This window comes from Lathyrus oleraceus, chromosome 7 (assembly GCF_024323335.1).
Source record: "Lathyrus oleraceus cultivar Zhongwan6 chromosome 7, CAAS_Psat_ZW6_1.0, whole genome shotgun sequence".
Classification (NCBI taxonomy): domain Eukaryota; kingdom Viridiplantae; phylum Streptophyta; class Magnoliopsida; order Fabales; family Fabaceae; genus Lathyrus; species Lathyrus oleraceus.
In genome coordinates, this window is record NC_066585.1 from 81,229,340 (window position 1) to 81,241,281 (window position 11,942).

Here is an 11,942-nt window from a genome sequence, read left to right on the forward strand (position 1 = left end):
ACACAATAGCTGCTCAAAGTCAGGAGTAATCCTGACGACTTACGGAGAAGCGAAATCTGTTGAAACCATGCAAACTGCCGAAACAACACGCCTATAACTTAAGGGAGGCCAACAAACTCGGCTGGGGAAACCAACAGAACTCGACTACTGAAACGCTGCCGGGGGTGAAATAGGGATTACGCCCACTGCTTGGGGAGAACCAATAATGCTCCATATTTAGGGCTTACTGCTTTTCAAACCGCTGTTGATATTCCTTTAAATGGTATCGATTGCTTAAAGTAGCTATTTTTATATATTTAAGAAAAATATGATTTTAATTTAAAATTTAATTTCAAAAAATGATCATAATAAAATTTAAATCTATTTGGCTAAACTAAACAAGAGTAGAAATAATTAGATAAAAAGCTCAACTTTATCTAATGGAATGGTAGTCTGTAAATGAAAAGACTCCATATATCTTTACAAAAGTTGAAAAATTGTAATTTATATGGAAAAGGCTACATTGGATATAATGATCACTAATCCTTCTACCAACTTTAGATGTCCACTGTGCTCTTGGCGACTTCATCGGGGATGGTGAATCAGAATTGACCGATTTGCTCAAGAATGTCTCCAAAACTAAAGATCAACAAGACGCAGTTACTTGCCATAATCCCTAATTTTTGCATAAATTTCCCCAAGGTGGGATACTCAATTTATCGGGATAATTTTTTTGTTTTTATGTCTCTAATTTTTGCCTGGATCGCCCTTTCGGGTTTCAATCCACCGAGACGCTCATTTTTGCCTAAGCCGCCCTTTCAGATTTTTAACATAGTGAGTTGTTCTTTTCTTTTTAGGCGAAGTATTTCTTGATTGAATCTACGTTCACAGGACGGGTGAACTCTTCACCCTCCATAGTTGTAAGAATCAAAGCACCGCCTGAAAAGGCTCTCTTAACAACATATGGGCCTTCATAATTAGGAGTCCATTTGCCCCTAAAATCTGGCTTGAAAGATAGAATCTACTTGAGCACAAGGTCACCTTCTCTAAACACACGAGGTCTGACCTTCTTGTCAAAAGCTTTCATCATTCTCTGCTGATACAACTGACCATGACACATGGCAGTTAACCTCTTCTCTTCAATCAAATTTAGCTGATCGTACCTGGTCTGACACCATTCAGCCTCAATCAACTTGGCTTCCATCAACACACGCAATGATGGGATCTCCACCTCTAATGGGAGCACAGTTTCTGTGCCATAAACAAGTGAGAAAGGGGTTGCCCCTATTGAAGTGCGGATGGATGTACGATACCCATGCAAAGCAAATGGGAGCATCTTATGCCAATCCTTATACGTTACAACCATCTTCTGTATAATCTTCTTGATGTTCTTATTCGCAGCTTTAACAACCTCATTCATCTTAGGTCTGTAGGGAGAAGAGTTATGATGTGCAATCTTGAAGTATTTGCAAAGAGCTTCCACCATATTATTGTTCAAGTTCAATCCATTATCAGTAATGATCTTACTTGGAACACCATAACGACATATAATTTGATTCTTGATAAACCTCACAATAACTTGGTTGGTTACATTCGCGTACGATGTCGCTTCAATCCACTTTGTGAAGTAGTCAATTGCCACCAAAATAAAACGATGTTTGTTTGAAGCTTTGGGCTCAATCATGCCAATCATATCGATTCCCCACATAGAGAAGGGCCATGGGGAGGAAATGACGTTCAACAGTGTGGAGGAACATGAATTTTATCTGCATAAATTTGACACTTGTGGTATTTCTTCATAAACTTGCAACAGTCAGATTCTATTATCAGCCAATAGTAACCTGCTCTCAACATCTACTTTGCCATAGCATGTCCATTGGAATGAGTACCAAAGGAACCTTCATGGACTTCAGTCATCAACAGGTTTGTTTTGTGTCTATCCATGCATCTGAACAGAACCATGTCGAAGTTTCTCTTATACAATACATCACCATTCAGGTAGAAATTATCGGCAAATCTTCTCAAAGTCTTCTTATCTTTCAAAGATGCCCCAGGCGGGTAAATCTGACTTTGAAGGAAACACTTGATATCAAATACCACGGCTTCTCATCTTTGGCTTTTCAACAGCAAACACATGAGTTGGCCTATCAAGACGAATCACAGTCAATTTAGGAACTTCATTCCAATACTTCACCATAATCATTGAAGCCAACGTTGCAAGAGCATCTGCCATCCGGTTTTCATCCCGAGGGATATGATGAAACTCAACCTTTGTAAATAAAGTTGAAATCCTCCTTGCATAATCTCTATATGGTATCAAACTGGGTTGATTCTTCTCCCATTCACCTTTGATCTGATTCACGACCAAAGCTGAATCGCCATAGACATAAAGATACTTGATCCTGAGATCAATGGCCTCTTCAAGCCCCATAATGCAAACTTCCTACTCAGCCATATTATTTGTACACTTGAAAGTCAATCTAGCTGTAAATGGAAAATGCGTGCCTTGAGAAGTAATGATCACTGCCCCAATGCCATTACCATACTGATTAGCAGCTCCATCAAATACCATGCCCCAACGGGAACCAGGTTCTGACCCTTCTACAAGCAATGGTTCATCACAATCTTTCATTTTCAAGTACAAAATCTCCTCATCTGGAAAATCATACTGCACTGACTAGTAATCTTCAATTGGTTGGTGAGCCAAATGGTCAGCCAAGACACTACCTTTGATTTCTTTCTAAGATCGGTATTCAATATCATACTCTGATAATAACATCTGCCAACGGGAAATCCTCCTAGTTAAAGCATGCTTCTCAAAAATATACTTGATTGGATCCATTTTTGATATCAACCAAGTGGTATGATTTAACATATATTGACGCAGACGTTTAGCAGCCCAAGCCAATGCGCAACAAGTCTTCTCAAGCATAGAATATCGAGTCTCACAATCGGTAAACTTCTTACTGGGTTAGTAAATAGCATATTATTTCTTTCCAATCTCCTCTTGCTGGCCAAGAACACAACCCATACTCTCATCAAGCACAGTTAAATACATGATCAACGGTCTTCCTTCAACAGGCGAAGACAGAATCGGAGGCTCAAGCAGATACTCTTTGATACTATCAAAAGCTTTATGGCAGTCTTCGGTCCAATCACAAGACTGATCTTTCCGAAGAAGCTTGAATATACGCGCACATGTCGCAGTCATGTGTGAAATGAATCTTGAGATATAATTCAAGCGGTCGCGAAAACCTCTGACTTGCTTCTCAGTTTTGGACGCGTGCATCTCTTGTATTACTTTGACCTTGGCAGGATTAACTTTAATACCCTTCTTGCTGACAATAAAGCCCAATAACTTACAAGAACGAACACCAAAAGTACACTTATTGGGATTCAAGCGGAGTTTGTACTTCCTCAAACGCTGGAATAACTTCAACAAATGCTCAACATCTTCTTCTTTATCACTTGATTTGGCAATCATATCATCAACATAGACTTCGATCTCTTTATGCATCATATCATGAAAAAGAGTAGTCATTGCTCTCTGGTAAGTTTCATCGACATTCTTTAAACCAAAATGCATCACTCTATAACAAAATGTTCCCCGGGGTGTAATGAATGTGGTCTTCTCCATATCCTCGGGTGCCAACTTGATCTAATTATATCCGGAAAATCCGTCCATAAACGAAAAGACTTTGAATTTAGTTGTATTGTCTACCAACATATCAATGTGTGGCAGAGGGAAATTATCTTTCGGACTGGCTTTATTCAAATCTCTATAATCAACACACATGCGGACTTTTCCATCTTTCTTCGGAACAGGCACAAAGTTGTCCACCCACTGCGGATACTCAGCAGTAACAAGGAAACCGACATCAATCTGCTTTTGCACTTCTTCTTTGATCTTCACTGCCATATCAAGATTAGTCCTCCTCAACTTCTGCTTGGCTGACGGGCATTCTGGCTTCAACTGCAATCTATGCTCCACAATCTCAAAATCCAACCCAGACATGTCTTGATAGGACCAGGAAAACACATCTGAATACTCTCGGAGAAGATCAATCAACCCCTTCTTCACTTCTGGACACAGTCAAGACCCAACCTTTACTTCCTTCACATCATCTTCGAGACCCAAGTTGACTAACTTAATCTGCTCTTTGAACGGCTGAAGGGTTTTTTTCTCGTGCTCAAGTAGACGAGACAATTCATCAGACACTTCTTCATCACTTTCTTCCTCAGCCTCAAACACAAGGAATTCAAAGTTTGGAGAAGGAGTAGGAACATTGTATTCAATGGGTTTAGAAACCAACCTGCATAATGATTTGATATTTTGATTTTAGAAAAGTGATTTGTGACCAAATATTATGGAGATGGACAAATTATATTTTAATTATGTTTTTTTTTATTACCATTTTTCAGAAAAAAGCAAAAAAGTCAAAATAAAACATCATAGATGTTGGATGAATAGAATTGAATTTTATTGATGATCAAATTTGAAAATTCCTAACAATGTTCACTTCTCCCTTAGGTATAGGAGAAGGATTTTCAAAAACAAATAAAAGCAATTACTTAGAATGATGCAAAGTAACAGGAACATCAATAGCAGTCCAATTGTTGCAAGCTCTTCCATGCGTCACAAAATTGGTGCAGTCTTCATCCTCATCACCCTCGATCACAGTAGCTAAGTGTTGTTCATTACCATGAATGAACCCTCCACTATGGAAACTGGGTTTCACATCTTCAGCTCTAGTCTCAGACGAACCTCGTTGGAATCCCAAATCGGCTCTGCTCTGGTTCTTGGTGAGCTCTACCATTCGGCCCCGTTGTTCAGAATTACCATCTTCAACAATCTTCTGAGCGTCTTTGAAGGAGGACATTGGTTCCCCAACTCTCTTTTCCTCAAAAATAGATAGAGCTTGGAATGGAGTTCCAATCTCATCCTCGGTTTCTACATAAGAGAAAGACGACAGGTGGCTTACTAACAAAGCCTTCTCCCCACTGACGATAACAAGCTTTCCATCCTTGACAAACTTTAATTTCTGATGTAGAGTTGACGTAATGGATCCTTCCTAATGTATCCATGGCCTTCCTAACAAGCAGCTATAGGCCGGGTGGATATCCATTACTTGGAAAGTAATTTGGAAATCACTCGGACCTATCTTCATAGGAAGGTCCACCTCACCAATCACAGTCTTGCGAGAACCATCAAATGCCTTGACGATCACGCCAATGTACCTCATCGGAGCTCCTTGATATGACAATCTGGAAAGAGTTGATTTGGGAAGAACATTCAATGAAGAACCGGTATCAACCAATACGTTTGACAGAGCATCCTCCTTGCAGTTCATTGAAATGTGCAACGCTAGATTATGATTTCTACCCTTCTCAGGGAGTTCTTCATCACAAAAGCCCAGATTGTTACAGGAGGTGATGTTAGCCACAATATGATCAAACTGATCAACCGTAACATCATTCTCTACATAAGCTTGCTTCAATGCTTTTTGCAATGCTTCTCTGTGTGCTTCAGAGTTCATTAGCAGAGACAACACTGAAATCTTGGAAGGATTTTGGAGCAGCTTCTCCACCATATTAAATTCACTCTTCTTAATCAACCGAAGTACCTCATCATCATCATTAGGCTTCAAACTGCTGGATTCACCAGACTGACACTTTGGAATGCTAACTAGATCAACTGCAGGCACTTCAACACTCTTACTGACAGATACATCTTCTACATTCTTTGGGAACACCGACCTAAAAATACGACCATTACGGGTCACCTTCGTAACATCAGCAATGCTTTCAATAGAACTTGTCGTAGGCAATGGAACCTCTTCACCATTCTCTAACATAGTCGCATTGTACTAGTATGAGACAGCTTTATCGGATGCATACGAGACTGGACCCGCTAACTGTATTACCAACGGTGATACCGATCTATTGTTGGCACTGTTACTGCTGCTACTATCAAACTGAATCACCACTCTCTCTAGAGTCTTAAACACAGGAACTATAACACTCACATCGTCACCCAAGTGACGGGACTGAAGAATCTGGATCATACCCTCATCCATCAACCTCTGGATGTCTCTCTTCACAACCATACAACCTCGGGGGTTATCACTGCAAATTGCACAACCATCATGGTCATGCTCACAATCACTCACCATATAGATATCCTTGTGCATTGTTACCAAGGACCTTCTAAAGAAACAGACATCATATACTTTGAAATCCCCAGGACAACCATCCATCATATTTACAGAAGGATTACCATGAGCAGGTAATGGGTTAGCTTTGACATTCGGCGCACGGTCCTCAAAGGACACCATTCCACTTTTGACCAACTTCTGGACTTCATATTTCAGCGGGTAACAGTTCTCGATATCATGGCCAGGAGCCCCTTGGTGAAAGGTGTCGCAACCTGAAAAATACAGTGCGCGAAAAAAACAACCGGCGAAAGAAAAAGACAGAAGAGTCGCCACCGTGCGTTATTCATCCCAAAGGAGGGAAAGGAAACGCTCGAAGTAAACCTGAAAAAGGAAAGGACAAGACGGGGTCTCGCAACCAAATCTTGGGTTCGGGAGTCGGTTATGCGAAGGGAAGGTATTAGCACCCCTACGCATCCATAGTACTCTACGGGATCCACTTTTGTGGTTTTCGTCTAAAGGGTGTGGGTTTACCTAATGTGTTTATTTACTAAAAAGGTTAAGAGAAATGACTCGCACGGATGTCGCATCCACTGCATACGTATCTCATCTGAATATGAGAATCAGAGTCTTCGTAGCTCGGCTGACCTATGGGTTGGGGGATGTGTGCTCGCTAAGACATCGCGTCTTATGCCTACGTATCTCATCTGGAATGAGAATCAGAGCAAGCCGTAGTTCGGCTAACTACGGGGTTATGGAGTGGGTTTTGGATGAACGACGTTACTACGCAATCTACCGGATGCTCGACCTTTGGAGACTTACTCACCTGTAGTAGAAGGAGTAAACGTGTGTTTAGGAGAAGAAAAATCAATGAAGGGTTAGGGTTTGGGAACGCTCATGCAAAAGGGTAATGAGGATAAGACCTCATAGCTCTTAACCCTGGACAAAGGAACCTGCATAAAGTAAACACAAAAATATTGCCTCCTATCGAGGTCTTCCAGCTAGGAAAGCAGTAAAATGCGGGAAAAATGTAAAAGTACCACACGGATAAAGATCCGAAGTAACAACAATTAAAGGAACGATAAACCCTGAGATCCTTCCAAGCTAACATCATCAAAGAAAGTGGGTCAGTACAGGTAATCGGAATGAACCTCCAGGGGGTATCCCACAAATAAAGTGGGAAACCACGCAAGTTATCCCTGCAAACGTCATGTGAGCCCTCACAAAAAAAAACTCAACAAACAGGTTAGAGAAACAAAATAGGGTAACCAAGAGTTGGCCCTAAATCAAAATGTAACCACATGAATAATTCCATCAAAATTCACAAAAAGCTCACAAAAAGCAAACAAGGGTAGGAGGCCTAAACCTCTTGTCAAACACATGCATCAAAAGGGTATCAAATTCACCCATAATACCTCATACATTTAGAGCATTCAAATTAAAGGCATAAAGATGATGGATATAGGGCAAACCTGATTGGAGAGCTTGATTGAAATTGAGTTGCACCCGTGAGGTTTACAAAACAATCTTTAGGGTTTATGTGAGGCAGAGGTGATTTTGTGCAGTTGAGTTTCCTTCAGGGTTTGGAGGCTGCTCTGAACTCTATTAGTTCTTCTCTCACTATCTTTTTCCTCAGGATTTTGTTCCAAGGAAACCTCAGAGTATTTTGCTTCTCCCCCTTTTTCTCAAGTGAAGCATTGGTATTTATAGACTGAATTCCATGGCTTTGTGGGCTCAAATGAGAGAGACCCAAATCCAAAAAAATGTGTTATATTTTATTTATTTATTTAATTAATTTTATTTATTTATTTATTTTTAAAAAAAAATCGTTTTTTTTTTTTCGTTTTTTTTTTTTAAGAAAAATGAAGGGTAAATTTTGGGGTATTACAAAAGGCACAGTGAAGCTCTGGCTTGTACCACTATGGAAGTGGTTCAGGAATCTGTGGAGGATTTCTCGGTTGCAAAAGGTTCTTGAGAACCAATGATGGATACCATTCAGCATAAGACATAGGAATCGGGTCAAAAGAGACCTTCTTCCTCTCGAAATTTTGTTGTTGCTGGTGATTGTTGGTATTGTTGTTGTTTTAGTTGTTGGTTCTTTGCGGTGGCTGTTGTTGACGTTATTGTTGAACAGGCATTTATTGGTTGTTTGAAAATACTGGAATAACAGATGATACTTGATGATGGTATTGACGGGGTTGTGGACTTCTTCTAACATGAGGCCTCCTCTGCCTCCCAATGGACACTGCATTAGTCTCGCCTTCTTTCTTTCTGGCAAACCCACTGTCGTACTTCTTGCTGGACGAAACCTCCTATCTAGATAACTGTCCCTCTCGGACACCTTCTTCTAGTCTCATCCCCATGTTTGCCATTTTGGTAAAATCACTAGGGGCACTGGCAATCATGCGCTCATAGTAAAATGAGCTCAGGGTCTTGAGAAAAATCTTAGTCATCTCCTTTTCTTCCAAAGGAAGGGTAATCTGAGCGGCAAGCTCTCTCCATCGTTGAGCGTATTCCTTAAACGTCTCTTTATCCTTCTGAGATAATAACCTCAATTATTCCCTATCCGGCGCCATACCCATATTATACTTGTACTGCTTCACGAAAGCCTCACCCAAACCATTGAACGTGCAGAGACTCGCACTATCCAAACCCATGTACCACCTCAGAGCGGCACCAGTCAGACTGTCTTGGATATTAATCAATCAGTAACTAATCATTATCAGTTTGCGTCGACATCTTTCTAGCATACATGACGAGATGAATGAGTGGACATGTGATTCCCTTATACTTTTCAAAGTCAGGAACTTTGAACTTCATCGAGATTTTGACATTAGGAACCAAGCAAAGTTCCACGGCACTCTTACTGAATAAGTATTTTCCCCTCAGGGTCTTCAACTCCTTTCGCAGCTCAAGGAATTGGTCTTTCATTTCATCCATCTTCTCATAGACATCCGGACCCTCAGACGGCTCGGAATGGTATATGGTATCCTTAACACGAGGCAGAGTGTGAACAACCGGTGGTGTAACAGACATGACCGGGTTAGATGTCGGCATGGAAGCAAAAGTAGGCGCGAACCCTTCAGGCATAAAGTTGGGCGGCATTCCCCACGGGAATCCGTCAGGCATGGCAGGAGCGAAATGAGCGGCAGGCACGGTTGAAGAAACAACCTCTGATATGACCGTCCTCTGAGGAGGAGGAGTTGCAGGCGTTGAGGAAGATTGACTTTGAGCAACTAGGACTGACTCCATTATGGCAGTCAGACGGGCAATATCGTCCTTCAAGTCTCTATTCTCTTGCTCTAGATGTTCCATGATTCTTGGATGATTGGTGTGGGTATTGTATCGATGAGTCAGCTTGGCTGAAGCACATAAGAAGAACCAATAAGACATCTGGTGAAAGAAAACCTGTATGCAAATGATGCATGAAATGCAATGCTTGATTGTTTTTATTTTCAAGGAACGTACTACTTTATTTGCAAATATATAATAATAACAATTGCACAATTTGATTGACCATAAAATCTCTTTTATTTATATAATTTGAAAGGATTACACTGAGTACAATTCAGAAACCAAAAATACAAAATACAAGAGAAAAGGAAACTAGTCATCCTAAGGATCCCTAACAACAATGTCAGATGATCGGGCCGTAGGCACGTACTTCCTTCGGATGCGTCGGATCTCGGACTCAAAAGAAGTCTTCATCTGAGTCTTCTCGAGGACAAGATGATCAACAATCTTCTTCCAAGCAACGGAAGGTTAAGGCATACTAGAGGAAGATGAAACCTCTGGCTCTCTCTGTCTCTTCATTACTCGGTCTTCAAGAAGCTCAATAAGTGCATCTTTGTCCTTAGACTCAAGCTGCAACTCCTCATGCTTTCTGCTCAAAGCATGGAAACGCTCTTCTCACATATCCTTCTCTTGCTTCATCTTGGCAAGTGCGTCATCCAACTCCTCTACATCTTGGTTAGGGAGAGTTAACGGCTCAACCACAACCATAGACATAGGTATCTCACAAGCATAAGGGCATCCTCAATTCCAAATCTCTCTTCTTGACCCAAAGAGTGTAAGCTTTCAAAGCTACACAGTTACGCGGACCAAGCTCGGATCTTCCTTTCCTATGCACATTATGCCAAGCATGCACAATCCTCTGCTTCAAATGTTGTGGATCTTTACCCTCTTGATAGAAAAGATCTTCTAACAAAGTGTTATGAGGTTTGTCTCTCAAGGGGAACCCAAGTTGACGACGAGCCAAAGCAGAGTTGTAGTTGATTCCTTCTTGTGTACCAATGAGAGGCACATTAGAGAATTCACCACAACTATCAATAATCTCAAGGCTACTCAATGAAGTGTCATACCAAACTATATCATTATTAGTGAGAGACATAAGTCTCTGAGACCACCTTAGACATTGTTTGTTCTCCACAAAAGCAGGTGTCTAAGGCAAGTGTGAAATAAACTACTTGTACAGAAGAGGAACACAACACACAATCGTTCCACCACCTTTAGAATTCCTTAAATGCAAAGAAAAGTACATATCACCCAACAAAGTAGGCACATGATACCCAATCAAGAAAATTTTAATGGCGTTAACATCAACAAAACCGTCAATGTTAGGGAATAAGGCTAAACCATAGATGAGAAACACAAAGATAGCTTTAAAAGCATCCACACTACCGGCTTGAGCAAATACAGTAGCTTCCTTAATGAGGAATTCATAAGTCAGCCCAAACATTCCTCCTTTCTTCACCCAATGAGCCTCTATCTCATACTTCTTCAAGTGAAGAGCTTCAGCTATGATGTGAGATCTAGGAATCTCCTCCAATCCATTAAAAGGCACTTTGTTAGAAACAGGTATTCCCAAGAGAATGGAATACTCATCTAACGTAGGCACAAGCTGATAATCAGGAAAAATGAAGCAATGGTAGAGAGGATCATAAAACTGAAGCAACACACTCAAGAGTTCTTCAACCACATCAGTAGATAAAATAGACAAAAGCTTCCCACGACATTGCTTGAAGTCCAAGGGATCTAATACAAAAGATGACAACTTCCTTAAATCTTTCAAGTCAGGACATCTGAAACTGTACTTCTTAGTGTTCCTTTGTCCATAATCCATGGTCTGAAAATATTTGCAAATAAGACCTCAGTTTCTTGAAAAAAAATCGTGTGATGAATGTTATGATGCGCATGAATGCATGAATGCAACAATCACAAATAAGAGATCACACACAAGGAAAACAAAGGTCAAGGAATGAATCAAGTCATTGCCAAGATCAATCATCCATTTTTATGGATTATGGTTTTCACCTTATCAACACCCAAGTTCCATTGATATTGACAAGACTTGATTGGATCAACCAAGAATCAAGGGTTTGTTGTGAGTCACGAGCATGGAGTCTGGTTAAGAACCACCCCAAAGGAGTGTACTAAGGATAAAACCTATAGATCATGTTCTAAAAAGTCCCTAGAGTCTTAATTCCATCTATCGGATATTATAGGTTAGGATGACTGACTCATCAACCCATAATATTCTCAAGAGAAACTCGTCTGAGTGTAGTATCGCGTAACAACTGTTATCAAGTCTACACTTGGACAGTCTCCGCACTACGTCCTAAATAGGAAAAGAGGGGTTAAATGTTATACGGTCCTCAGCTTCTCGGACCCCAAATCAGAGAAAGTAATGCCTAACCACAAATAACTTGTGTGACATCAATAGCTTCAAAAGGGTCTCCACTGAGTAGATGGGTCTCAAGCCAACTTGTTAAGGACTACCTCACACAAGTCGAACATGACTATACCATCCTC